Raw genomic sequence first — 27831 nt, 5'->3', positions numbered from 1 at the left:
TACAACCCAACACTGTTATCCTGTTAGTATAAGTTTAAATGTTACCTTCCCAGCGTAGCGGCTCTTGGCTCTCAGCTTGTTGACCTGGGACTCAGCAATGTCAGCGCGCTCCTGAGCCTCCTCCAACTCGTGCTGCACCTTCCTGTACCGGGACAGGTGAGTGTTGGCCTGCTCTTCCTGTTAGGATGACACCAGATACCCAACCCCTTTCAGAACATTGCACTCATGGCACTTAATATATTGTCAATAGATTATCAAAACCTCACACTTAAGACATGTGACATTAGACTTAAAGCTTCTTCTGCCTGGCGCTTGTAGGCCTTCGCTTTCAGCTGCAGCTTGTATACCAGATCCTGCAGTCGGATCACGTTCTTCTTGTCTTCCTCAGTCTTTGGGTAAAAGTATTGTTGATGGTCTTAGTTTACCTATGTAAATTATAATGAAATGTAAGTTTCTAAATCCTGTGTAGTTTTACCTGGTAGGTGAGCTCCTTCACTCTCCTTTCATATTTGCGCACTCCTTTCACAGCATCTGCACCACGTCTCTGTTCAGCTTCAACTTCAGCCTCCAACTCGCGCACCTTCAGTAGAGAGTTATTGTTGTCACCTGTCAAATCTCTACCATAGCCAGTTCATCTAAGACTGTGTTTAGCTTGTAATTTACCCTGGACTCCAGTTTCTGGAGCTGTTTCTTTCCACCCTTCATGGCCAGACTCTCAGCTTCATCCAGACGGTGCTGCATGTCTTTGACAGTCACCTCCAGGTTCTTCTTCATCCTCTCCAGGTGAGCACTGGTGTCCTGCTCCTTCAGCTCCTCAGCCATCATGGCAGCCTCAAATATAAGCCAATTTAAATGAACTGGCCAATATATACTGAAATGCCATCCATGAAGGTTCCCTTTGTGACCACATGCAGACAAAATTAAATAACTGTTTAATTTAGAACAGAGCAACAGAATGTAAGTGCTCACATCAGTGATGGCCTTCTTGGCCTTCTCCTCTGCATTTCTTGCCTCCTGGACTGCATCATCCACCTCACCTTGAACCTGGACCAGATCAGCCTCAAGCTTCCTCTTGGTGTTAATAAGACTTGTATTCTGTGGGATTAAAGGAGGTAGTTTAGTGTACATTTAACTAAAACTGTGTTATCATGTAACCCTGAGTATAGTTTTTCTGTACTTGTGAGTGCAGTAGTCCCACACGCTCGCTGGCATCCACCAGCTCCTGCTCCTCCACTTTGCGGCCTCTCTCGGTTTGCTCCAGGCCAGCTCTCAGTTCCTCAATCTCTGCTTGCATCAGGTTATTCCTGCGCTCCACCATGGCCACCTGCTCCTTCATGTCCTCCTGTCCTCTGACAGCTTCATCAAGGTGCAGTTGGGCATCCTGTGGAAATTTTCATTCTTTGTTAGTTGCATATTAGGTTTCATTTAATTCATGTATCATGTTCATATGATCATCCATTTGATGTGTGTTCTGTTTTTGATGTCTTCTTCTGCACAATCTGACTTTGCTGCAGCCTGGAATTGAACTACTGGTTTCGTCTGGTCAGAGGAGAACTGGCCTCCCAACTGAGCCTGGTTTCTCCCAAGGTTTTTCTCTCCATTCTGTCACCGATGGAGTTTCGGTTCCTTGCCGCTGTTGCCTCTGGCTTGCTTAGTTGGGGACACTTCATCTACATCGATATCGTTGACCTGAGTTGTCCTTGGACATTCCTGAGGAGTTTCTGGGCCTCAGCAGCCTGGTGGTTGGCATGACTCAGCTGGACCTCCATCTCATTCAGATCTCCCTCCATCTTCTTTTTGACTCTCAGGGCATCATTTCTGCTTCTGGTTTCAGAGTCCAGAGTGCTCTGCATGGAATCAATCACTCTTTGGCTGTTCCTCTTGATCTGTTCTATCTCCTCATCAAGCTTCCTGTCATTCTCACTTTTCACCTGGTTCAGCTCCAGCTGTACACTGAGAATCTTGGACTCTTCATGCTCCAGGGTGCCCTGATGGATAGAAGTTAGAATAAGAATTGTATCAAGCTCACAGGAAAATTATGAAATGCCTTGTAAAGAAATTAATTGATATGACAGTTTTAATTAACAGTACTTCAGCCTCTTCAAGTGCAGATCTCTGTTTTCTCAGACTCCACTGTCTTCTTGGCTTTCTCTAACTCATGAATGCTCTTTCCAGTCTCTCCAAGCTGCTCAGTTAGGTCAGAAATCTCCTCTAAAGGGTTTTAAAAAGTTTAATTGTAAAACTTTCTATTTCAATGCATCATTTTAAAATGCTTTTTGAACAAAAACAAAGTGTTATGTACGTTGCAGATTCTTGTTCTCCCTCTTCAGGGTCTCGAGGTTGTCAAGAGCTTCCTCATAGGTGTTCTTCATTTTGAAAAGCTCAGTGCTGAGGGAACGAGCTTCTTTTTGAGCAGCTTCTAGTTCAGCCTGCCTTTCCTCATACTTCTGTTTCCACTCTGCTAGGACCTGGAGAAAAAGGAAATCATTGTTAATTAGCCAAGCCCAACAGCGCAAGCTTTAGATATAAAGATTATTCACATCCTTCTCACCTTGTCAAAGTTTCTCTGTTTCTTGTCAAGGTTGGCAGCCAATGCATTTGCCCTCTCCACATCAATCATGAGGTCCTCTACTTCACCCTGCAGTCTCTGTTTGGTCTTTTCCAGAGAGGCACACTTGGAGTTCACTGCTTCAATGGATTCTTCAGCATCCTGCAGACGCTGGGCAAGCTTTTTCCTGAAGAAAGTTGTATAAAATCTTATTCATGTTTGTGATATTAAAAATAGGGTGCCGAAGAAATTGTTCTTTGCCATTTACTTGGATTCCTCAAGCTCCTCAGTGCGCTGGATGGCATCAGTCTCATATTTGGTTCTCCATTGAGCCACCCCACTGTTGGCCGTAGGCATTCCCCGCTGGAGTTCAGCTTTGGCCTCCTGCTCCTCCTCATACTGCTCTCTGAGCAAGTCACAGTCATGACGGGCAGACTGAACCGCATGGGCCAGAGCATTCTTGGCCTTAAAGTCAGATAAACAGTAAACCTAAATGTTTTCATTCCTGTTGTACACAGCTATAATATTAGCTATATATTGTACTTGATAAGGTAATCCTTTAGGTAAGAACACACCTTAACTTCTTCCTCAATATGTCTTTTGAGTTCCTCAATCTGCTGAGTGTAAGCCTGTTTGCCTCTTGTCAGTTGAGAAACAAGAGCTTCTTTCTCCTCCAAATGACGACCAAATTCACCTAGTATGAGACAATGTATGATGTCAGTACTGGGTGTTTGAATCACTTTTTTTGCACAGTTCTGTGGTATGGTGTATATTCAGTATTAACATACCATTTTCAGTTTGGAGCCTTGCCTTCTGGGCATTTATGTCATTAAGTTGGCGTACAAGCTCATCATTCTTCGTTTTTAGCTCACTTCCTTGGTCTTCTAATGTACGGCATATCTTTTCAAGGTTTGCCTACATCATTTAAGAAACATCAACATTCTTGAACTCATTGCGATTCTACTATTAATTATTCATATTTCATGCTGCTAAGTAAGAAGTAGTGCAAAAGTTAAAATATGAATGAATGAGGCATGTTTATAGTGCTTTATTGTGTATCGCTGTACACCCATAGCGTTTTATAATTATATGAGGGATCTCTCCTCAACAACCACCAGTGTGCAGCATCAACCTGGATGAGGCGATGACAGCGACAGTACAACGGCGCTAGTGCGCTAACCACCAAACACCAGCTACATTTATCCAGGACACCGGGCATAAACCCCTACTCTTAATGAAAAGTGCCATGGTATTTTTAATGACCAGAGAGTCAGGACTTCAGTTTAGCGTCTCATTTGAAGGATGGTGCTTTTTACAGTATAGTGTCCCTGTTACTATACTGGGGCATTAGGACCCACACAGACCATAGGTTGAGTACCCCCTGCTGGCTTCACTAACACCTCTTCCAACAGCAACCCAGTTGCAAATAGTGGGCAAATATGGTGCAAATAGTTTTTTGAAACTACAAATGAACTTTTTCTTAAAGATTTTTTTTTCAAGATTGTACCTTTGCTTTAGCCACAGCTCCATGTTGCTTTTCAAGTCATCAATCTCCATCTTGTATTCACTCTTCTCCTTCTCCAGCTTCTGCTTGACCCGCTGGAGGTTGTCGATCTGTTCTCCAAGTTCAGCTACACTGTCTGCCTGCTTCTTTCGGAGAGCTGCAGCTGTAGCTTCATGCTGCAAGGTGGACTCCTCCAGATCACGACGCAACTTCTGGAATTCAGCTTCACGCTTCTTGTTCATCTCAATCTGAGCAGCAGTGGCACCACCAGCTTCTTCAAGCTTCTCGCTGATCTCTTCAAGTTCCCTGGAGAGATCAGCTCTCTGCTTCTCCACTTTAGCACGAGCAGCTCGCTCTGCCTCTATTTCCTCTTCCAGCTCCTCGATACGGGCCTGAATAAACAATGAAAAATCATTGATCCAGTGTGTTAGGGTGTACCGTCGGTGAAGGTGTAAAATCAATGATGATGGAGAAGAATTTTCAATCCAGTGTGTTTATTTTGGTGCAAAAGTGATTCCCAAGCAAAAATATATACAGTAACAAAAAATAAAGCAATATAAATATAAATTCATAAGAGTTTCACATGTATTCTGGCTATGCCAATATTCAGGCCCAAAAATACAAGGAGTGAACCCACACTCCAAACACTCTCCTGAAAAATGGCTACCAGGAGCCCTTTTATAGCGTTAGGCTCCTCCCACTTCAGGAACGTACCATGTATAAATAAATGATCATTTTAAAGCAAGATAAAACTATACAAATATATTAAATAAATGGTATTAACATGCAACCTATGCATCACAATATTAATTACAAAATTTTGTCTCCACATTACAAAGAAAAATGTCTGAGAAAACATAGTTTCCCTGATTTCCCCCTGTGATGTCACTGACAATGAAAGTGCCCTTCCAATTGGGCAATTAGCAGCTTTAAAATGGCAGCTGTCACTGCACATGGGTTTGCCAGTAGAGAGGTGACCCACAATGTGAGTATAACAGTATTTTATGTGTACATGTTAGTTTGTTACTGAGGAAATAAACTGTTAACATTTGTAAAAGACTTTGGTGTGGTTTCTTTGAAGGTTAAATCATATAACAAAACATTTAGCATTGAGACAAAACAAACAACCAACAAAAGAAAAGAAAATTATATAAAAACATGGAACTAAGCAGAGAGCCTATCACACCACCTAAACAGAAAAATAACCACACATCTAGTATACGATGTTAATTTGCCGGCATGTAGATTGTGTGTGTATATTGGTGTAAACTGTTTATGGGGGTACAAGTACTTCAGCAGTTCTTTCAAAATAAAAGTCCTTTTAGTCTTACGTCACAGGCTCCCTGTGACATTTCCCCCTCCCTCTCCTGACACCTCTTGAGGTGCCCTTGAGAGAAAATCAGCGGTACAATTCTGTGCTCCTTTCCTGTACAGCACAATACAATATTTATTTATAAAGCACATTTAAAAACAACCAAGGCTGACCAAAGTGCTGTACATAGCAGAGAATAAAATGCAGAGCAGTACAGGACAAAAGAAACAACTGAAAAAATAAAACAAAAATAAAAAATAAGCAGTAGTAGTTTCAGAATCAATGAGCATCAAAAGCAAGAGAAAACAAAAAAGTCTTTAAAGAAGATTTGAAGATGGAAACTGAAGGAGCCAGTCTGATATAGAGAGGCAGACTGTTCCAAAGTTTTGGACCTGCAGTCGCAAAAGCACGGTCGCCTCGTTTTTTAAGCCTGGATCTAGGCACGATGAGAAGGCAGTGATCGCTGGATCTCAAAGTACGAGAAGGAGTGTACGGACAGAGCAGATCAGTCAGGTACTGAGGGGCCAAATTGTTAAGAGCCTTGTACACAAAAAGTAAAATTTTAAAATCAATTCTGAATTTAACAGGTAGCCAATGGAGTTTGAATAAGATAGGGGTGATCGACTCATACTTGCGTGCCCCAGTGAGGAGTCTAGCTGCTGCATTTTGCACTAGCTGTAGGCGAGAGAGAGAAAACTGAGATAGACCAAAGTAAAGTGAATTACAGTAGTCTAGCCGTGATGTTACGAATGCGTGAGTCACTATTTGAAGATTACTCTGAGTTAAAAATGGTTTCACTTTAGAGAGTTGGCGAAGCTGAAAAAAGCATGACTTTACAACAGCACTGATCTGTTTCTCAAATTTTAAGTTGTGGTCAAACAGAAGGCTTTGCCTAACCAGGTGCCCGATGGTCAGTCTCTAGCCGAAACTTGCGTCCCAGCAAATAGTATCGCAGAGAGTCTAATGCCCATTTAATGGCAAGGCATTCCTTCTCCACCGTTGAGTACTTTGTCTCTCGGGGAAGGAGCTTCCTACTGATATAGGCAATGGGTCTTAGATGTCCTTGTTCACCCTGCAACAGCACAGCTCCTAGGCCATTCTCTGAAGCATCAGTCTGCACAGTAAACAGTTGCTCAAAGTCAGGACTCTGAAGCAGTGGTTCCTTACATAAAGAGTCCTTCAAATCCTGGAAGGCCTTTTCACAGTCCATAGTCCAATTCACCTTGTTTGGGTGGCCCTTTTTGGTGAGGTTAGTCAGGGCAACTGCCCGGGCTGAAAAGTTTGGTTCAAACCTTCGGTACCAGCCAATCAGTCCCAAAAAGGTCTGTACCTGCTTTTTGATCACAGGCCTCTCAGCATTTTTAATGGCTTCAATTTTACCAACTTGTGGTCGGACCACCCCATGTCCCAGTACATACCCCAGGTATTGGGTCTCAGCCTTGACCAGGCCACACTTGTCTGGGCGGATGGTCAATCCAGCAGTCTTTATCCTCTTTAGCACCTCTTGGAGATGCCCTAGATGTTCCTCCCAGCTCTGGCTAAGGATGATAATATCGTCCAAGTAGGCTGCAGCAAACATTTCCGTGCCTTGGAGAATCTTGTCCATCATTCTCTGAAATGTTGCTGGAGCACCATGAAGCCCAAATGGAAGAACCTGGAACTGAAAGTGTCCAAATGGGGTCTTAAATGCTGTAAGCTCCTTGCATTCTGGCTTCAATGGAACTTGCCAGTACCCCTTGCAGAGATCGAGAGTACTGAGGTATTTTGCTCTTCCAAGTCTTTCAAACAGCTCATCTACCCTTGGCATGGGGTAAGGGTCAAACTTACTGACACTATTCAATTTACGGAAGTCCAGGCAGAACCGGAGAGTGCCATCCTTCTTAGGTACCAGTACAATAGGGATGCTCCATTCACTGGTGGATGGTTCTATTACCCCCAGACTCTGCATGGTCTTTAGCTCCTCTTTCATCACTGGCAGCAGTCTTTCAGGTACCCGATAGACAGATTGCCGGATGGGTTTGGGGTCGTTCAGAATGATGGAGTGACTAATCAGGTCTGTTCTACCGGGTGACTCCATGAAAAGTTGGTCAGGTAAGCATCCCATCAGCTGCTGTTTCTGTTTCTCAGTCAAGTGACTGAGATTTAGTTCGCTCTTGCCTAGATGTCCAGGGATGTATTGCTCTTCTACCTCCTCCTCCTCTGCTACTGCCCTTACAAACATAGCGTTGTCCATCACTGGGGCTGCTGTGCTTACAGCCATATCTGATGATGGTATACGGGAATGCCATTTCTTTAGTATGTTGATGTGGAATACCTGCAGAGGCTGGCTTCTGGAAGGAATTTCGATTTCGTAGGTCACTGGACCCACTTTCCGCTTTACCTCATAGGGACCTTGCCACTTCGCCAACAACTTGTTTTCCAATGTTGGCAACAGCAAAAGGACCTTATCACCAGGATTGAAACTGCGTGTTCGGGCTGCTTTGTCATACCACTCTTTCTGCTGGGCTTGGGACTGGAGCAAGTTCTTTTGGGCTTGAGCTGTGGTCTTTTGGAGTTGCTCTCTCATCTTGAGGACATAAGTCAGAATGTTTTGCTTACTGGGCTTATGTGTGTCTTCCCAGCTCTCTTTCAGCACATCCAAGGGTCCTCTAACAGGATGGGCATAAAGGAGTTCAAAAGGGGAGAATCCTGTTGAGGCCTGGGGTACTTCCCGATAGGCAAAAAGAAGGAAAGGCAGCCACTTGTCCCAGTCTTTGCCCGTTTCAGAGACAAACTTTTTGAGCATGGCTTTTAGGGTCTGATTAAAACGTTCGACCAGCCCATCAGTCTGAGGGTGATAGGGGGTGGTTCACACTCTCTTAATCCCTAGCAGTTGATATACCTGGTGTAGGGTATGGCTCATGAAGTTGGGTCCTTGGTCTGTGAGAACCTCCCGTGGTATGCCCACTTGTGAAAAAAATCTCAAAAGGGTTGTGGATATCTGTTTGGCAGTGACTTCTCTAAGGGGATAAGCCTCAGGGTACCTTGTAGCATAGTCACAAATTACTAAAATAAATCTGTTCCCTGCCTGACTTCTTTCCAGTGGACCAACTATTTGTGGGAAGTCGTGGCCCAATGGTTAGAGAGTCGGACTCCCAATCGAAAGGTTGTGAGTTCGAGTCCCGGGCCGGCAGGAATTGTGGGTGGGGGGAGTGCATGTACAGTTCTCTCTCCACCTTCAATACCACGACTTAGGTGCCCTTGAGCAAGGCATCGAACCCCCAACTGCTCCCCGGGCGCCGCAGCATAAATGGCTGCCCACAGCTCCGGGTGTGTGCTCACAGTGTGTGTGTGTGTGTTCACTGCTCTGTGTGTGTGCATTTCGGATGGGTTAAATGCAGAGCACAAATTCTGAGTATGGGTCTCCATACTTGGCTGAATGTCACTTCACTCCACTCCTATTCTTTCAAAGGGAGAGTCAACAACAGGTAATGGAATAAGTGGGGCATAAGCAGGGGTACGACCAACAGCAAGCTGACACTCAGGGCATGTCTTACAGAACTCCTTCACATCGCTGTACATTCTGGGCCAATAAAACCTCTTTGCAATCCGCATTAAGGTTTTCATAAATCCCAAGTGACCTGCCCAGGGAATGGAGTGACCTAGATTTAATATTTCCCTTCGCTGTGTCTGGGGTACAACCAACTGAATCCTGTCTTCCTTACTTTCTCTGTACAAGAGCCCATTATTCAGTACAAACCTCTATTCCAAGCAAGCATTCACTTCTTTATTTTGTACCTGCTTAAAACAGTCAGCTAAGGTGGAATCTTCATTCTGGAGCTTAGCTAGGTTATTTGGAATGACAATATCTGCATCACTCAAGTCAGGTTCCTCTGGTTCCTCAGCTTGCTCTGCGGTCTCTATCAAGCTTTCCACACACTCTCTACGTAGCTGCAGCCTATCCTCTGCTGTAGGTTTTGGCTCTGTGACAATAACCTCAGAAAAAAAGGCATAGATTGCAGTGTTTTCTCAGTTTCTTGGAATGGTGTGTTTTGTTCTTGCTTCTTAGCCTGAGCCCTTGTTACTATTCCACACCATGCCGTCTCCTGTACCAAATCAACCAACACTGGTAAATCTGTGCCTAGCAAAATGGGGTATGGCAGACTCTGAGCTACTCCAACCTTCATGAGATATGGCTGATTATGCACCTCAATGTAGACTTCAGCTGTTGGCAAATTAGTACTGTCCCCATGAACACAACAAACAGTCACAGTCTCCTCCTCACTCCAGCTATCTCTGGGTACATATTTGGCCTCTACCAGTGTGTGGGCACAACCTGTGTCAACCAAAGCTGGAAGTGGTTTCCCATTCAACAAAACGGTGACAACTGGCTCTAAGTCATGTTTAGGGGTTGCATACTGTACTAGCCGGGGAACATAACAGAGACTAGCTGTCTTAGGCTTTTTCAAGGGGCAATGCAGTCTAGTATGCCCTGGCTCACCACAATTAAAACACACAAGTTCATTTTTGACTATGGTTTGAGGTAGGGGAACAGATGTTGTGGGTTCAATGTATGTAGATTTCAGAATCTTAGCTTGGCTTTTAGAGCTTGACCACACACCCAAACCCTCAGACTTACCCTTGGTGGCCTGCAGGACGCCAGTATAGTGGAAGTTTCCTGGACCCCTCCTTGCAGAAATATAGGCCTCCACCAGGTTAGCAGCCTGTCCAGCAGTGGTTGGATTCCGTTCCTTGACCCAGGTCCTCACCTCTGGATGCAACACCCGTAGAAACTGTTCAAGCACAATAGCCTCCATTATGTTGTCTTTGCTGCTTTTGTTGAACTGGACCCACTTGCAAAACAGATCTTTAATACGGGTGTAGAGCTCTTGGAGTGACTCATGGATAGGGGTGTTTAAAGAACGGAACCTTAACCGATAGGTCTCAGTGCTGATCTCATACTTTTTCAGTATGGCTTCCTTCAGCTGGTCATAATCCTGTGTCTGGGAAGAGTTCATGGCCACAAAAGCACTCCTGGCCTTGCCTGTAAGCAGGGGTATTAGGCGTATGGCCCAGTCTCCTCTCATCCATTGTTAAACTTCCGCCAATCTCTCAAAAGTGGTCAAAAAGTGTTCTATGTCATCTGTGTCCTCAAGCCTGGCCAATCTTGGCTCCTGGCTTTTAACCCTGGCAGCTGTTCCATCACCGTCTGTGCCTGAAACTCGGGAACGCTCCATATCAAGCTGCGTTTGGGTGACTTGATGACTGAGAACTTTGTAGTGTTGCTCTCGTCTTGCTGTTTCTCGTTCCTGCCATTCATCTCGCTCTTGCTGATACCGCATGAAGGACTCAAACATCCGTGAAAGAGCCGTCACTGCAGCCTCCCCTCCCGCAGTTGGAACCTCAGCAGGTTGCTCACTTGCCTCTGGGTCACCTCCTATGGCACCCTGGTCCACATCCTGAACTGTGCCTTCCACAGGCTGACTCCTTAGTTTGGGAGGCATGTCAGAAAAGGCAATCTCCCCCACACATCACTTGACCGGTACTAATCCCACTTCTGACACCACTTGTTAGGGTGTACCTTCGGTGAAGGTGTAAAATCAATGATGATGGAGAAGAATTTTCAATCCAGTGTGTTTATTTTGGTGCAAAAGTGATTCCCAAGCAAAAATATATACAGTAACAAAAAAATAAAGCAAAATAAATATAAATATAAATTCATAAGAGTTTCACGTGTATTCTGGCTATGCCAATATTCAGGCCCAAAAATACAAGGAGTGAACCCACAATCCAAACACTCTCCTGAAAAATGGCTACCAGGTAAGGATGGCTGAAGCGAAACAGTCGTTCCGAAGCTTTGCGAGATCCCGAAGCGCAGATGTGTCGAAACACTGATCCGAAGCGTGATTCGAAACACCCATGTCACGTGACTATGACCAAACGAAGCCTCGATGTGTTTCACTAATTGTTTCATCAGGTGTGGTCCGCCGAATCAGCGTTTGATTGGAACGGTCGGGAACAGACCACACAATCGCACATCTGTATAAAAGTGAAATAAACGCATTTTGACCTCGTGGGTTTTTGTGAGAGGAGTTTGACTTTGAGATAGCGGATTTTTGGTGATATAGTGACATAGTGCGATTTGATTAGTTATAGGCAATTTAGACTTACATTTAAATTTACACAACACATTGACTGAGAGGCTAGAGACAGACAGAGTATACATATAGTGACACATTAATAGATACATAGATATAAATATATATAGACAGCTAGATTAATAGATAGATACATATATAGATAGATTACAAATACATATATAAATACATATATTATAGATAGATACATATATAGTTAGATTATAGATACATATATAAATACATATATTATAGATAGATACATATATAGATACATAGATTATAGATACATATCTAGATACATAGATCGATTCATATATAGATAGATAGATTTGGATAGATAGATAAAATGGAAGCTCCCCAGAAGAGATGCCGTACATCTGTGGTGTGGGAGCATTTCCATTTAGAAACCCCAAATAAAGTGAGATGTGTGTATTGTGATCGGCAGCTAGCCTACTGCAACAATACATCATCCATGATGCGCCATTTGAGGAGCACTCATCCTGCCATTTTGCAGGGTGCAGAGGATGGCATTCCCCCTGTACCTAGGCCTGCTACTGACACTGCTGGGCCATCTAAGCAAGGTATGCATTGTTTGGGATATAATTATAATTGAAATATAATTACAACCTTTTGGGACACTGTTTATAAAGTTTATAAGTTATATAAAGCACTGATTATAAACACTGGAAGGTTTCCAAATAATGAACCAGTAGGCTATACTTTTAATAGATGTGCACTAATTGAAGCTGTATTTTTCCAATGTATTTGTCTGAAAGTATGTTTTGTCTTCTCTTTTAAAAGTCAGACAGAGGGAATTGGATGAGGCTCTTATAAACATGGTGGTGAAGGATCTGCAGCCCTTCACCATCATGGACGATGAGGGATTCAGGGCATTTGTGAACAAGCTTGATCCAAGCAATGTCCTCCCATCCCGGAAGGTGCTTAAAATAATGGTCAGCGAAAAGTACAACAAAGGCAAGGAGAAGACAATGGAGGACCTACAAAAGGCCGAATTTGTTAGCCTTACAGCTGACATGTGGTCCTCCATTAATATGGATGGATATCTTGGTGTGACTTGCCATTACATAACACCAGAGGCAAAAATGGCAACTGTTGTACTGGGTGTAAGGAGGTTTTACCAAACCCACACAGCCCAGCATCTCATGGAGGCTAAAGCCTTGCTAATGGCTGAGTGGGGAATAACCTCCAAAGTTCAGTGCATGGTGACTGACAATGCATCTAACATGATCCTAAGTGCCCAGCTACTCCACCTTCGCCATGTCCCATGTTTTGCTCATACTTTAAATTTGATTGTGAAAAAGGCACTAGATCAAACCCCAGTCATCAATGAAATACGCCAGAAGGCCAGAAAGATAGTGGGTTTGTTCAGATCCAGCTGCAAAGCAAAGGACAAGCTTGTGGAGATGCAGAGCTTGATACACTGATACAGGAGGTTGACACGAGATGGAACAGCACATTTGACATGCTACAGCGCTTGTATGACCAACGTGAACCAGTGGCTGCTGCACTTTCCAACTTAAACAATGATACTGCTCCCCTGACAAGTATTGATTATGACATTATTGAACAATCATTGTCAATACTGCAACCATTCAAACTCGCAACAACAGAGATGTCAGAGGAAAAGAGAGTGTCTGCTTCAAAGCTTATACCACTGTACAGGATGTTGCAGCACAAGCTTGCACAGAAAAAAGGAAATGCAACGCAGGAATCAACTGTTCAATTAGGTAGGCCACAATGAGCATACTACCCATGTGATTGGCCATAACTGTCATATTATTGTCATTATTATAAATATGTGTTTCTCCTGTTTTGGCTCATAGGCTCACATCTGCAAGAAGGTCTGCACTCCAGATGTGGAGGTTATGAGAGTTTTAGAGCCTTGGCACTGGCTACACTGCTGGACCCAAGGTTAAAAAATGTGGCATTTGGAAATGCTGCCAAAGCCCAGGAAGCTGAAAAGCATATGACACTGGAGTGTGCTTCACTGATGCGTTCAAACACAAATCCTGGTGAGCAGTTTCAGTCTGTGTTATGTTATGTAATCTGAATCATGTAATATAATATATCCTTCATATATGCCGTCAGTTTAGGATTTGTTACTAATTGCTGTTTTCATTTTTATTCAGACCCAGAAATGTCAACATCACACCCATCATCATCATCATCACCATCACCATCAACATCAACACCAGTAGAAACACAGGACAGTTTATGGGAACTTTTTGATACTCGCATCCATCAAACCAAGATGATACACAATGCTACAGCTGATGCCACAGTGGAAGTGAAAAAATACATCAACGATGCGTATTTGCCCAGAACTCATGATCCACTAACTTACTGGAAAGAGAGAGCAGTAATCTTTCCTCATTTGTATGTCCTTGCAAAAAAATATCTTTGTATGCCAGCAACAAGTGTCCCTTGTGAGAGGATTTTTTCAAAGGCTGGAGAAATTATCTGTAAAAAATGAAGTAGGCTAAGTCCTTCCACAGCAGATAAATTAATATTTTTGAATAAAAATCTCTAAAAAAGTGAGACATTGTGGCTTGATTTCTTTTATTAATATTCATTTTTCATGACCAAAATAACATTATGCACAGTGAGGAGCCTATAGGTTACAAGCTTCACATATTAGAACATTATAATAATAAAAAAACAACACATTTTTTTAATGGCTCGTCAAGGTTGTTTCAGATCAACACCTGCAAGTGACCACTAGGTGTCACCGTTGAGACGGGTGTCGGATTGATTCGAAGCCTCGAAACAATATGGCACATTTGGTTCAACTGTTTCATTGGTTCACGAGGCCTCGATTTTGCCATCACTACTACCAGGAGCCATTTTATAGCGTTAGGCTCCTCCCACTTCAGGAACATACCATGTATAAATAAATGATAATTTTAAAGCAAGATAAAACTATACAAATATATTAAATAAATGGTATTAACATGCAACCTATGCATCACATTATTAATTACAAAATTTTGTCTCCACATTACAAAGAAAAATGTCTGAGAAATGATAGTTTCCCTGATTTCCCCCTGTGATGTCACTGACAATGAAAGTGCCCTTCCAATTGGGCAATTAGCAGCTTTAAAATGGCAGCCGTCGCTGCACATGGGTTTGCCAGTAGAGAGGTTACCCACAATGTGAGTATAACAGTATTTTATGTGTACATGTTAGTTTGTTACTGAGGAAATAAACTGTTAACATTTGTAAAAGAGTTTGGTGTGGTTTCTTTGAAGGTTAAATCATATAACAAAACAAAACATTTAGCATTGAGACAAAACAAACAACCAACAAAAGAAAAGAAAATTATATAAAAACATGAAACTAAGCAGAGAGCCTATCACACCACCTAAACAGAAAAATAACCACACATCTAGTATACGATGTTAATTTGCCGGCATGTAGATTGTGTGTGTATATTGGTGTAAACTGTTTATGGGGGTACAAGTATTTCAGCAGTTCTTTCAAAATAAAAGTCCTTTTAGTCTTGCGTCACAGGCTCCCTGTGACAAAGTGATTTTGGTAATGTGTGTTTTCACAGCTGACCATCTTCATCACAGTTTCACACACATACACACACAGACACACACACAGAAATAGAGTTGAATACCTGAAGTTCTTTGATCTTCTTCTAAAGCTGTGCTCCCAAAGACTGTTCATCCTCAATCCTGCTGAGAAGCTGACTTATCTCAAAGTCCTTCCTGTTTTTAATGCAGTGTTGATGTTTTTTTTAATGTTCAGGATAGCTATTTTGTGCAGTTTTGTAAACTTCTAACATCCGATGTCCACTCACTTTTTGATCTTTTCATCTGATTGCTGTTTGTCATTCTCCAGGTCCTTTATGGACTCCTGGGCCAGTTTCAGATCACCTTCAAGCTTCCTCTTGGCTCTCTCAAGGTCCATACGAAGCTTCTTCTCTTGTTCCATTGAGCCCTCAAGCTATTGGTACAGAAACCAGAGCAATAAAATATTAATAAGCAATTATATTATTTTTTCCTTGATTCCCATTGATTGGTCTCATTCTCATGCCAAAACATCTTACATCATCCACTTGCTGCTCAAGCTTTGTATTAGCTTTAGTCAGAGTGTTGACTTTGTCTTCTTCTGCCTGAAGGTCATCAAGAGTCTGCTGGTGTGTCTCTTGGAGGGCTTTCTTCTCTTTGGTCAGCTTTGCGATGCCCTCATCCTGAGAGGCCATCTCCTCAGTCAGGTTTTTCACCTAAATGGAAACCTTGGTTATTGGTTTCATTCTCAGGAGCCTGAACACAGATGTGTAAACAAAATTTGACAAGAATATTGACCTTATTTTCTGTTGCATGTTTCTCCCTCTCCACTTTTGCCAAGGTGAGCTCCAGGTCATCGATGTCTTTCTTCAGCTCAGGGCATTCATCCTCTAGTTTCCTCTTCTTGGCAGTCAGTTCAGCATTGATTTCCTCCTCATCCTCCAGTCTCTCGTTTGTATCTTTGAGTTTGGCCTCAAGCTGGATCTTGCTTTTGATGAGACCTTCACATCTCTCCTCAGCATCAGAGAGGTTTTCAGATTCCTGTTCATTGACATGGATATAGTTAATGATTTATGTTCATAGGCATATGATCCATATTAGGATCAGTAAGTGCTGAAATACTCACAGCAGCTACTTGCAGTTGAAGGTCATTTTTCTCTTGTAGAAGTGACACCATTTTCTCCTCGAGCTCCTTCTTTTTAGCTAATACCTTTGTTAAATCTTCTTTCATTTTCTCAAAGTTCTCCTTCATTGCTGCCATTTCTTTCTCAGTCTCTGCACTCTTCAGAAGAGGCTTGATCTTGAAGTAGAGCTTCATCCATGGCCAATGTTTGACATTCATGAATGAGCGGATGTTGTATTGGATTGCAAAAATAGAGTCTCTGTGGAAGAGAGTTTCTGGTTTTTGTTTGAGCAAAATCTTCAACTTTATACATTTTCTAGTACATCAAATAATGCACATTTAACTCAACTCCTCTCCATCATCTACACAAACTCTCTCCTCATGAGGAAGCCACGGCAAAGAGCCTGAGTCATGATAACCAGCTCTGCTAGTTTCTCATCTCTCATCTCCTCAAGAGTTCCCAACAGACCAGCCTTGAAGAACACCTGTACAAATATATTGATGTTTAGTGGTATATTATGGAAACCATTCCATGTAGAGTTCAGCTTAATGTAGCTCACCTTTGTGTGTCCAAACTTGTATTGGGTGTGGTCAACATCAATAGAGCCCAAGAGTTTCTCTGAAGCCTTTTTGTTGTCAATGAACTGTCCCTCAGGGATGACACTAGCATTTAATACTTTGTACCTAGAGGACATTTAGAAAACAGTAATATTGTGGTGAAGCCCCAAAAGTGATGAAAGCACAATTTTGAAATGTGGTTAAGAATAGGTGGTGTATTATCTCTAATTAATAGGTTGAAACAGGTGTAGTGTCTTTACCTCTGCTTGAAGTCACCATATAGAATTCTGCTGGGGAAACCCTTCCTGCAGATTCTGATACCCTCCAGCACACCATTACACCTGAGCTGGTGGATAACCAGGAAGTTCTCCATCAGACCTGCAATGCAAATATTCTTAATGTTTCAGAAGTATTTTAAAACTGTAATCCATTTAGGTTTTTGGGGATCAAGTTTACCTGGAGTCTTGGACTCATTAGGAATCAAACAGCGCACAAAGTGAGGGTGAGTGCTCCTCAGGTTAGTCATCAGCTTACCCAAGTTCTCCTGTGAAAATATTTGTCATCAGTCTAGTTTTTTTATAGGGAGGTGGTTCCCCATCAGTCTAGTTTTTTTTATAGGGAGGTGGTTCACATCCTTCATTAAAAGAGAATCTGTTTACCCTAAACAGTGCAGAGACAGTCTGGAAAGAACCACCCTTCTTCTTGCCTCCTTTCTTTCCACCGCCGCCCTCAGCTGTTTTATTTCATTAAAAACCGTTATTGTTCTTTTTATTTTGCTTTTCATTAATATTTTCAATAAATCACTATGTGAATTTTGTCTTGCACTGAATTAAGACAAAGGATTTCAGGAAATACAGATGTTCATACCCTCAGCAGATGCATGAACAGCATACAGGAATGACAGCAGTTTGAGCGATGACTTTTGGTAAAGTTGCACAACAGCGTCATTCAGTGGATCCTTGTTCTTGTCCAACCAGCCAAAAATGTTGTAGTCCACAGTGCCGGCGTAGTGCACCAGAGAGAAGTGGGCCTCTGCCTTACCTTTGGCAAGCTTGGGCTTCTGGAAAGCTGCACTTTTGCCCAGATGCTGGTCATGCAGCTTGTTTTTGAAGCTTGTGTCTGTAGCCTTGGGGAACATGCACTCCTCTTGAAGGATGGAGAAGATGCCCATTGGCTGTTGAAGAAACGTTCACACTCAAGTACAGTCACAGTGTGAATAGTAAATTTAATTTACATAATATCCTCTTACCTTCTCAATAAGCTCAATGCATGCAGCCAAGTCCATACCAAAGTCAATGAACTCCCATTCAATGCCTTCTTTCTTGTACTCCTCTTGCTCCAGAACAAACATGTGGTGGTTAAAGAACTGTTGCAGTTTTTCATTTGTGAAGTTGATGCAAAGCTGCTCCAAGCTGTTGAACTGATAATCATAGAGAAGCAAGTTCTTACTGCTGACTGATCTTTCATATCTTGATTCTTAATAGCTATATTTCCATCACCCTCATTTTGACGTATTTTGAAGTAGATTCTGTCAATCAGCAGCATCCACCTCCAAAAGCAGTAATTGCATTTATTTTATTTTGTCTGCCCGCTCTAAGGCATAATTTATTATATAGGCCTATGACAATTATTATATTCAGGGGCTTCTCTTAGTTTTCTTAGTGATATATAGCCTAGTGCCAGTTCTACTAGGAAGTGACGATTTTGTACTCTTTGAAAATTTCAATTTTACACATAAGTTAGACTCGCATCTTTGTAAGGAAACCCGACTACAGAGACATTAATGACAGATGCTTACATCAAAGATCTCAAATCCAGCGATGTCCAGCACACCAATGAAGAACTGTCTAGGTTGCTTGGTGTCCAACATCTCATTGATACGGACGACCATCCACAAGAACATTTTCTCATAGACAGACTTGCAGAGAGCCATTACTGCGTTGTTCACCTGAGAAACCGTGTAATTGATATTAAATTTTACTTTGTGAAGTATGAATTAACTTTTTTTTTTTAATAAATGTCTTTGGGACACATCATTCATCTATTGATAAGGTAAGTGGTCACCTGTGGTACTGTCTGGCCTTTGGTCACCATCTCATTCCCGACCTTTACTCTGGGGAAGCACAGAGCTTTCAGCATGTCAGCGGAGTTAAGCCCCATGAGGTAAGCGATTTTATCGGCCACTGAGGAAGAACAGTTTTATGCACTACTTTCACTAATGTAACTTTTCACAGTTAATTCTTGCATGCTTATTTGTGTAAATAATACACCCTGCCCTCAGTGCCGTCAGGTTCGGCTTGCTCCTCTCTCTGCTTCTGTTTGAACTTCATGTTCCCATGAGGCATCACAGCACCTGTCAACTTGTAGATGCTGATTTTCTCATCAGAACTGAAGCCCAGAATGTCAATGGCAGTCTGTTTTCACTCCGACCAAATAAATCAAATTTATTAGAGTCAGAAGAGATACTTTTTTTAAAAGCGAGTCAAGAGCGATATTTTATGTCATGCAATATTATGCAATATTATGCAGCCTCCTGGACAGCAACCAATCTGGCTTAAAAAGTGGCCACTCAACTGAGACTGTCCTGGTCTCGGTTACTGCGACTGGCAAGAGCAGCTTCATAATCCTCAGAACTCATCTTACTGGACCTGTCTGTTGCTTTTGACACCAATCCAGATTCTCCTGTCCACCCTCAGAAAGATGGGCATCTCTGGAACCGCACTCCGGTGGTTGAAGTCCTACCTCTCTGATAGATCCTTCAGCGTGTCTTGGAGGGGTGATGTTTCTAAGTCACAACAACTTGTTACTGGGGTTCCTCAAGGCTCTGTACTTGGACAACTTCTCTTCTCCATCTACATGACATCATTAGAATCTGTCATTCAGAAGCATGGCTTTTCTTATCACTGCTATGCTGATGACACCCAAGTACTTCTCATTACAACCAGATGACCCAACGGTAGCTACTCGCATTTCAGCTTGTCTGAGTGACATTTCAAGCTGGATTAATGACCATCACCTTCAGCTCAACCTTACGAAGACAGAACTCCTGGTGATTCCAGCTAACTCATTGTTTCATGGTAAATGGAATGGTAAATGGACTGCATTTATATAGCGCTTTCAACAGACCACATGGCCATCCAAAGCGCTTTACAAGTTGCCTCACATTCACCCATTCACACACTCATTCATACACCGACTGCGGTGTCAGCCATTCAAGGCGCCATCCAGCTCGTCGGGAGAAGCTGGGGTTAGGTGCCTTGCTCAAGGACACTTGAGACCCTTTCTGTCAGAGCAAGCCACTCATCTTCTTGTCCAAGTTCTTGTGCTCTCCAGACTGGTTTATTGTAATGCTCTCCTGGCTCTTCCTGCATGTACTGTCAAGCCTCTGTAATTGATCCAGAATGCATCAGCGAGGGTTGTATTCAATTAGCCAAAAAAGCTCACGTTACTCCTCTCCTCATCAGGTTACACTTGCTACCAGTAGCTGCTCGCATCAAATTCAAGGTACTAATGCTTGCCTACAGGACAACCACTGGCACAGCACCAACATACCTAAACTCACTGGTTAAATCTTATGTGCCTTCCAGAAGTTTGTGCTCTGCAAGTGAACGACACCTTGTGGTGCCATCCCAAAGAAGTTCAAAATCACTCTCACGGACCTTTTCCTGGACTGTGCCCAGCTGGTGGAATGACCTCCCAATCTCAATCCGTACAGCTGAGTCTTTACTCATTTTCAAGAAACATCTAAAGACTCATCTTCTTCGTCAGCACTTATCCAACTAATACTAGAACTTTTCCTTTTCTTGTCTTTCATATTTAAAAAAAAAAAAAAAAACCTTGCTATGCGTTCTGTACTAGACTAACTGAGACTTGTCATGGCACTTGTATACTGTTGTTGCTCTCTTGTTGACGTGACTGCTTCTATTGTTCTCATTTGTAAGTCGCTTTGGATAAAAGCGTCTGCTAAATGATTAAATGTAAAATGTAAATATTCAGTTTATGCTGGTGTTTTTGTGATGTCCATTTGGTCAGGTATATGACATAGAACCTGGAAACAGCACTACTACTACTAATAATGAATTTGTCCACATACATCTGTGGCAATGAACTCCTCCACATCATTGATGCTCTTGACAGTGACTTCACCCTGGCTGATCATTGGATAGTCATAAGGGTTGGTGGTGATGAGTAGGGCCTCTATAAAGAGTTGATGTGCAGCATGTTAACAGTGCTCTCAAACTAGGAAATAACTGAAACACACAATCGTGTAGATTTCTCACCGAGCAGCTCTGGCTTGTGTCCAGTCATGAGCTGTTAGAAGATGTGGTAACTCCTCTCAGCCGACAGCTGGAATGTTACTCTTGATTTTTCAAGCAGATCTGTAAATAGAGACATTGATTTCAATCAGTCAACATGTTAGCCTCCAAATAATCAAAGAAACAAACAAAAAAAATAATGTTGACTTACAAGTTTCGATATCAGCTGAGGCCAGTTTTCCAGTGGTCCCAAAGTGAATCCTGATGAATTTACCCTACAGAGATTAAAATCATTCAGAACATTCCAGCTTGGAATTTCCTGGATTTGTAATGTTAACTGAATTTGTATAATGCACTTAATCTGTCCTCAGCAACTTACAAAACGAGAGGAGTTGTAATTCCTTACAGTCTTGGCATTACCATAAGCTTCCAGCAGAGGGTTGGCTGCAATGATTTGATCCTCTAGCGACCCCTGGTGAGTATTTAAATATATTTTTTATGTAGAATAAAGGCCAAAGTACACTTAGGGTGTCAACAGCCATGCGCCGTCTGCATTACGTCATTTTCATCATCGCGTGCATCATTGCGTGCAGGCAATTTTTTTGAGACCACACAAAGTATATGTACAACAGCACATGTTCAAGAAAAAGGCGGCAGAGACTCAAGATTCCAAACAATTGTACTGTGCATGTGTCAAACTCATCAATCTGCGCCTATCTGTGGATAAGTATGTTTGTCACGACCGGGATACAGGAAAGCACGGTGAGAGATCCTAATGCGAGTACTGGGGAATGTGGTTCATGAAGTGACAGACACCGTGGGGAAGGAGGACATCTAGTGGATACCCAGGGAACACAAACCAGACACTGTGACAATACCCCCTCACTACGGAGCGGCTACCAGACGCTCCAAGACATGACTAACAACACAAGACCAGGAGGGAGGTGGACAGGTGGAAGTTCAGGGGGAGGGACGGAGGGCCAGGTAAAAAAAGAATGGGGAAACCAGAGACAAGAGGAACATGTAAAGTGGGGAACAGAGAACAGAAGTGTAACACAAAACAGGGAGACCAGGAGGGAGGTGGATTGGCGGAGGATCAGGGGGAGGGAAGGAGGGCCAGGCTCACAGAGGGGAACAGGGACAGGAAGTGAACACAAAAAAAACAAAAAACAACCACAACAACAACAACACAGGAGATCAGGGTGGATCAGGGCGTTCCGGAACCCAGGATGACGCCGACCGGGTAAGACCCCAAGGCGGAGCAGAAGACCACCACATCTGTGTGGCCGAAACCGACGCCCCCCAGGGCGGAGCAGAAGACCACCACATCCGTGCGGTCAAAACAGCAGCCCCCCAGGGCGGAGCAGAAGACCACCACAACCGTGTGGTCGAGGCCGGAGCCCCCCAGGGCGGAGCAGAAGACCACCACAACCGTGTGGTCAGGACGGAAGCCCCCCAGGGCGGAGCAGAAGACCACCACAACTGTGTGGTCGAGACGGAAGCCCCCCAGGGGGGAGCAGAAGACCACCACGTCCGTGTGGTCAAAACTGAAGCCCACCAGGGCGGCGCCGAAGACCACCACAGTGGGATCGGACTGGCAGAAGAGCAAGTCAGGTAGTCTGAAACAAAGGTAGCCTCCGTGGCCACAACAGGAACAGTTGGGCGCTCAGAGAGTTCGACTGAGACGTGACGAGCCTCTGGAAGTTCCGCAGAGGCGAGGAGAGACTCTGGTAGTTCAGCAGAGACATGGAACGGTTCTGGTAGTTCCTCAGAGACGTGGAGAGGCTCTGGTAGTTCATCAGAGAGGTGGAGAGGCTCTGGTAGTTCATCAGAGACGTGGAGAGGCTCTGGTAGTTCATCAGAGACGTGGAGAGGCTCTGGTAGTTCCACAGAGAAGTGACGAGACTCTGGTAATCCCATGGTGTTTATACTGGATTCCAGAAGATCGGTGCTGACTTAACTCTGCTCATGAAGATTATTGGTGACTTGCATTAGTTCATGAAGATCATTGGTGACTTGTATTTGTTCATGAAGCTCAATGGTGACTTGCCTTTGTTCATGAAGATCAATGGTGACTTGCCTTTGTTCCTGAAGATCACTGGTGACTTGAATTCTCCCATGAAGAACCCCGGTGACTTGACTCTGTCCTTGAAGATCACCAGTGACTTGACTCTGTCCTTGAAGATCACCAGTGACTTGACTCTGTCCTTGAAGATCACCAGTGACCTGACTTGACTCTGGAAGGTCAACGGTAACTAGTCCAGACTCTGGAGGGTCAACGGTGACTAGCCCTGACTCTGGAAGGTCAATGATGACTAATTCTGACTCTGGAAGGTCAACGGTGACTAACCCTGACTCTGGAGGGTCAATGGTAACTAGTCCTGACTCAGGAAGGTCAACGGTGACTAGCCCTGATTCTGGAAGGTCGACGGTGACTAGCCCTGATTCTGGAAGGTCGACGGTGACTAGCCCTGACTCTGGAATGTCGACGGTGACTAGCCCTGACTCTGGAATGTCGACGGCGACTAACCCTGACTCTGGAGGGTCAATGGTAACTAGTCCTGACTCAGGAAGGTCAACGGTGACTAGCCCTGATTCTGGAAGGTCGACGGTGACTAGCCCTGATTCTGGAAGGTCGACGGTGACTAGCCCTGACTCTGGAATGTCGACGGCGACTAACCCTGACTCTGGAAGGTCAAAGGTGACTAACCCTGACTCTGGAAGGTCAAAGGTGACTAACCCTGACTCTGGAGGGTCCACGAGCACCTGACTCGACTCTGGAGGGTCCACAAGCACCTGACTCGACTCTGGAGGGTCCACAAGCACCTGACTCGACTCTGGAGGGTCAACCGGAGCCTGACTCAACTCTGGAAAGTCAACTGGCACCTGACTCGACTCTGGAAGGTCAACAGGAACTAGCCCTGGCTCTGGAAGGTCAACGGTGACTAACCCTGACTCTGGAGGGTCCATGAGCACCTGACTCGACTCTGTAGGGTCCACGAGCACCTGACTCGACTCTGGAGGGTCAACTGGAACCTGACTCGACTCTGGAGGGTCAACTGGAACCTGACTCGACTCAGGAAGGTCAACTGGAACCTGACTCGACTCTGGAGGATCAACGAGAATATGACTCGAATCTGGAGGGTCAACGGAAACCTGACTCAACTCTGGAGGGTCAACGGGAACATGACTCGACTCTGGAAGGTCAACCGGAATCTGACTCAACTCTGGAGGGTCTACGGAAACCTGACTCAACTCTGGAGGGTCAACGGGAACCTGACTCAACTCTGGAGGGTCAACGGGAACATGACTCGACTCTGGAGGGTCAACGGGAACCTGACTCAACTCAGGAAAGCCTACTGTAGCTGCCATCCTCTGCAGTGGCTCCGGGATGGCGGCCGCCTTGTGTAGTGACGCTGGGTTGGTGGCCATCTTGTACTGTGGCACTGGCTCAGCAGACGTGACGTGAACAGTCTCTGGATCGGCAGACGTGACGTGAACACTCCTGGGAATCTCTAGGATTTTGGACAGCATGGAGAAATAATCCAAAAATGTCTCAGCGGCCATTCTGGGCGTTGGCGCTGGACTGGCAGCTGCCTTGCATCGTGGCACGGGGCTGGCGACCACTCTTTGCTGCGGCGCTGGGGTGGCGTCCATCTTGCCTCGTGACGCTGAGTTGGTGGCCATCTTGTGCTGTGGCGCTGGGCTGGTGGCCATTCTGCGCAGCGGCGCCGGGCTGGCGGCCATCCTGTGCTGTGGCGCTGGGCTGGCATCCATCTTGCCTCGTGGCGCTGGGCTTGTGGCCATCATGGGCAGTGGTGCTGGCTCGGGGGACGTGCGCTTCTTCTCCCTTCTCCGTCCGCCATGGTGAGACGGTGGCTCTGATCCGTCCCACACGAGCCCCGGGTCGAAGGGGGGCCATGGTGGAGAGCGATGCTGAGCCTCCTCTCGACCACTCCCTCCTCGGCGACCTCCCTTGGACCCGCGAAACACGACCAGACGGGTTCCCTCAAAACGATCGCTTCTCACCCGCTCGGTGGCTGGGGAAGAAGCATCAAACGACATACCGCTGGATCTCGCTGTGACTGAGTCCTTCTGTCACAACCGGTATACAGGAAAGCACGGTGAGAGATCCAAATGCGAGTACGTCTTTTATTAGGGTTAATCCAATCATAAACAGTCCATGCAGGGGTCAAAACCAAAAAAGCAATCCAACATAAACAGACACGACACAAGAGCAAGAACACGACTAGACTTTGATGGGACAAGGACTCTGTGACACCTACTAAGACAGACAGGGTATAAATACACAGGGAGAGACAAACGCTAATGGGGAATTGACTGAGTGCAATGATTAATGACCAGTGACAGCTGAGTGCAATGATTAGACAGAGAACATGGGGAATGTGGTTCATGAAGTGACAGACACAGTGGGGAAGGAGGACATCTAGTGGATACCCAGGGAACACAAACCAGACACTGTGACAATGTTTTAAAAGTTGTGCGGACAAGGACACGGAAAGTGAAGAATACCCGGGCCTTAATTTTGTCAACTACTTTGGATAATATTAGTTTATTTTAGTTACCTGCATTTTGCCAGGGACAGGTTCTGCCTTCTTTGCTCCAGACACAGCGATTGTCGCAAAGTACTGGATTACACGTTTGGTGTTGACAGTCTTTCCTGCACCAGATTCTCCACTGAGTTGAAGTGAACACATTTTAGAATATTAGAAAATACATTTTCTTTTGATGAATTTACTTTTATTTAAGTTATTTAAAAACCATTATCATACAACAGTTACATGCACACCAGAAAGTAGTTATGTGACATTCAGCACAGAGGCTTCAAAGATTTTTTCAATCTCGGAGAGTGAAGCATTGTACCGGAATTTGATTCTTTTTTTCCATAATCACTTCTGTGACTTCTGAAGTTGTGTTTGCTTTCACAACTCCTTGCGCAGGTTTCAGGTGTCATTCACTTCTTTAAGAATAAATCATAATATGAATAAATATTTACAAATGTAGTTTTGTGCACGTTCAGTTTGCATTAATCCCCACTTCACAGGCACTTCAACTGATCATTCCACAATGATCTTCATTTATTTTGATCACATATGCCTACATGATCCTAGTGAAAAATAAATATACTTAAATGTATTTGAAATGCATTTATTTCATGCTAAGTATACTACAAATACATTTCAATATTTATGTACTTAATAAAATGCCCTGTTATTGTACACTTAAAGTCTGCTATATTGAAACAACTGATTTTGTACTTAATGCACTTTAATTGTGGAAAAGTAGTTCTTAAGTTCAATTAGAGATACACTTAGTATGATGTTATTGTGTTCAAATGGAGCTTTTCCAAGTATACTTTAGGCACAGTTAGGTACAGTTTATATTTTGCTTTACTACAAGTAGTACTCCAAATAAAGTTTAATTATAACTTATATATAAGTAAGTCTTGAGTTATCTGTTAGTAATAATATGAAGTATACATAGTAATGAAATAAATGTTTCTTAAATAAGATTTTTTTTTTTTTTACTAGGGGAGCCATGCTTATTTTTTAGAAATCTATTCAGACTCATTTATTCATACTTTGTGTAAGTACAAGGATTTTTTTTATTGTTTTATGTTTTCGTCACACAAATTGACTTTATTATATGAAATATTCCAAAAATATCTGGGACACAAAAGTACATTTTCCACCTATTACCACAAGATGTCGTGAAATTGATGTAATGTGTAGCCATACTCAGAATTTGTGCTATGCACAAAGCCACAAGCCACACTTTCGACCAATCAGGTGTCTCTCATTGGGTTAAATAGCCTTCATGTTCAAAAACCCTTGAAAAGCATTTTTTGTGAGTGCACTTATAGAAAAACCTTTGAATTTTCAGTCTACTTACGTGATCAGGATAGACTGATTCTCCCTGTCTGAAACAAGATCATAGTGCTATTTTATATAAACCACTCTACAGATTTTTTTTTTTCATTTAAATTTTAAATGTGTCAAGCGAAATTAAGGCAGACTCAGGATTAGCACGAAATAAGCATTCCTCTAAGATAATCTTATTTTTTCCTTATTGTTTTGCAAATTGGAATGAAAATGTATATCCCCACTCACCAGTGAGCATGAACTGGTAGGCGTTGTCGGAGATGGAGAAGATGTGAGGTGGGGCTTCAATCCTCTTTTTTCCTCTGTATCCAGTCACAACAACTGAGTCGTACACCGGCAGCCACTTGTAGGGATTGACAGTGACGCAGAACAAGCCAGAGTAGGTCTGAAACAAAGATAGTCCAGTTTTACAATGCTTCCGTTCTATCCTAGGAATAAAACACAATTTAGTTAGACTTACGTAGATCATCCATGCTGCGAAACGCTCTTTGAGGTTATACAGCACAGCAGGCTCATTGAGGTGGGTCATCATGGCCATGTCCTCAATTTTGTCAAACTTGGGAGGATTCATGGGGAAGATTTCAGCTTCTTTTACCGTGAGTGTCTAAAAAGGTTTCAGCATGGGTAAGGCAATTACTAAATATGACAATGTTTGATTCATGTGACATTTAGTTTTAAAGTCTGTAGCATTATCTAAAATCGATTTGCAGAAGATTGATACATTTTCTAATTGTACTTACTTTCCCACACAGAGTTTTGACGGTAGCTTTGCCACCCTCTTTACTAATAAGAGTACCCTTCAGGTACATCTCATCTGGCTCTGTCACAAAGAATGCTGTTTTGGCATCAAAGGGGGTGTTCTGAGCCTCAATTCTCTCTCTTTCTGGCTTCCGGAGGTAAATGGCCGCCGGGCCGAAACACTCCATTTCACCATCTCCCATGATTGCAGTTTACTGTGACAAATCACAAGGA

At 43.5% G+C, this 27831-nt stretch overlaps 1 pseudogene; it reads right to left on the bottom strand.

Moving 5' to 3' along the window:
- LOC132098203 (myosin heavy chain, fast skeletal muscle-like) lies at positions 1-27831 on the bottom strand (annotated as a pseudogene).

Source organism: Carassius carassius, chromosome 21, assembly GCF_963082965.1.
Source record: "Carassius carassius chromosome 21, fCarCar2.1, whole genome shotgun sequence".
Classification (NCBI taxonomy): Eukaryota; Metazoa; Chordata; class Actinopteri; order Cypriniformes; family Cyprinidae; genus Carassius; species Carassius carassius.
This window is presented reverse-complemented; position numbering and strand designations above follow the sequence as displayed.